Genomic DNA, 2,531 nt, shown 5'->3' with positions numbered 1-2,531 from the left:
TTTACAAAAATGTAATAACCCAAGAATCAACATGCTGTAATATTTAAGCCCACTGCTGCTATCGATCTGATATTTGTTCTGATATTTACTGAGTTCTCTTTAGTTCTTCATGTTCTGGTTCCTCAGAGCTGCAGGACTTCATGTTGCAGAGAAACATGAACCTCAGTGAAGAAACATTCACAAATCAAACTACTGACAACCTGCTCAGAGTTCAGAGGTTACCGCTAACACCTGACCGATGCCTCCTGCAGCTCTACAGCGTGGTTCTGACCCGACATCATGTTCGTGGCTCTACAGCAGAATTAGTTCTGATTGATGTGAAACTCGTTAAACTCTGCTGCAGGTATTCAAAGACGCTCCGTAGTGCTAATTTCCTCTCATGTTTAATGACGTGAAACAAATTCACGATGTGTAATTAAAGCCAGACAAAGACGGAGCAGCGTCTGTGTGTGATGACGCGGTGCTGGGAACACTGGGAACACTGGGAACACTGGGAACCTCCCAGTAAACCAGCAGGCAGGGGGAGTGTGACAACAAAGAGCAGGGGCCTCCGAAGGCTTTTATTGTGGTGGGGGAGGAGGAAGAGGAGGGGAAAGGGGCGGAGCTACCTGCTCAGAGAGTCAACAGGTGATGATGTGACACACCTGAACTCTGAGCTGGGTTCTGACCCGAACTGGAACCAACAGCCAGAGGTTCTGGTTCCTCCACCGCAAAACAACATTTTATTTATTACAGACAGAAAAACTAGAGACGGACGATAAATGATCAGAATGACTGAACCTTTATTAAATTACATTATTACAGTAAAAGGCTGAAATTCAGTCTGGATCCAGAATTAGAGACCACATCAAGAGTCCACATCTAGAGTCCACATCTAGAGTCCAAACGATAGAGTCCAGGGTCCTTGGTCTAGAGTCCAGATCCACGGTCAGAGTCCAGGGTCCAGAGTCAGGGTCGGTGATGGTTCTGAGCCCTTTTCACTCAACCAGCTTCCTGTTTGGTCTCTGATCCGCCGCTGATCAGAAATATTGATCAGAGGAGCTTTGATCTCTGATCCTGGACTCCGAGGCTGAAGAACAACCAGACTCTACCTGCTGTGTGTGTGTGTGTGTGTGTGTGTGTGTGTGTGTGTGTGTTGTAGTTGTGCGTCTGTGCTGCGTCCCTGTTCAGCAGCAGTCTCGGTGCCACCGGGCCTCCTGACCCGTTGCCTCCCTCACCGCTCGCTGCCGTCTGGGGTGCAGGTAATAAGCGTTGCTATGGCAACCGGCTGCAGCTCATCACAGAGGGGATGTTTCTAGTGTCTCCCCTCCACCCACCACCACCATCCACCCATCCCCGATGCTGCCATTACTACCACTGGGCAGGAGGAGGAGGAGGAGGAAGGTGTGAGAGGAAGGAGGATGCTGATTGGCTGCAGGAGACAAAGGAGGAAGACGAGGAAGACGACGGGAGGCTTCATCGATCCGTCCACAGCTTCTGGAATCTGCTCCAGCAGCTGATCCGCCGCTAACTTTTTTATCGTAAACTCTGGACGATTAACAAGTGGAATTTGATCAAATATTTCCTGATGAACATGTTTTAAAATCACCTTCAGCAGGTTTGTTCTGAAATCTGAGGCTGTTTGAACGACGACGTCTGAGGAAATATTCAAGATAAAACCTGGAATGTTCACAGTTGTTTCACTACAATTAGTTTTATTCCACCGCTGTGTGTAAAGTATCGATAGCTAGATGCTAAATGCTAATATAAATAAAACTAAATAACAATAATAATAGAGTGTTGTTTATAGTTACATTCTATGTTTATTGTCTATTGTTTATTGAATAATAACAGAATATTGGAGCGACCAAACCTTCATGTCTCCAGCGTGGAGGACCTTCAAACACCTCCCAACACCTTCTAACACCTTCTAACACCTTCCAACACCTCTGTAGCTTCCATCTGTCTCCAGCTGATCTTCTGCGAGCAGAACAAACGTCTCCTCAGAGCCTTGTTTTGTTCCTGACCCTCCATCGTGTTTCCTGTTTGCGTGTTTGCAGCGTGCCGGCCGGCGGTGACCCTTTGTGGCGCATCAGGGCCACCGTACGACATCGCTGCAGGACAGACACACAACAGGAACACACAAAGAGCTGAGAGGACACGTTTGTCCTCCGCTGTCTGCTGCTGATGCTGCTGCTGCTCGACCAAACAACCGACACCAGAGCAGCAGCATCATCATCCACACGACAGTAACACGGAATAAAAGCATAAATGTGGAGCTCAGAGGGAATCCTTGTTTCTGTCGACTCGTCACAATAACCTCCACTGTTAACGAGTCTTTGCATTAGCGAGGTTAAATGCTCTCATTTATAATCCCGAAGGTAAAAAACGACATTATTCAGATTATTCTCCATAATTAATATCACTGGAGGCTCTGAATGTGTGCTGCAGTCAGTTAAAGGAGCATTTCACATCATTCATGTGGAGTTTTAATCCCTCACATGGAAACGACTCCACCAGAAATAACAGTTATTAACTATTTAAAAAATAAT

General features: G+C 46.6%; 1 protein-coding gene across 1 annotated transcript in view; it reads right to left on the bottom strand.

The window, feature by feature from the left end:
- LOC103361530 (nucleolar protein 4-like) overlaps nucleotides 1-2,531 on the bottom strand; it is a 42,606-nt gene that overhangs the window by 12,212 nt on the left and 27,863 nt on the right. The gene's annotated exons all lie outside the window — the stretch shown is intronic.

The sequence above is a fragment of the Stegastes partitus genome, unplaced genomic scaffold, assembly GCF_000690725.1.
Source record: "Stegastes partitus isolate 25-593 unplaced genomic scaffold, Stegastes_partitus-1.0.2 Scaffold510, whole genome shotgun sequence".
NCBI lineage: Eukaryota > Metazoa > Chordata > Actinopteri > Pomacentridae > Stegastes > Stegastes partitus.
Note: the sequence above shows the minus strand (reverse complement) of the source record. Positions and strands in the feature narration are given on the sequence as shown.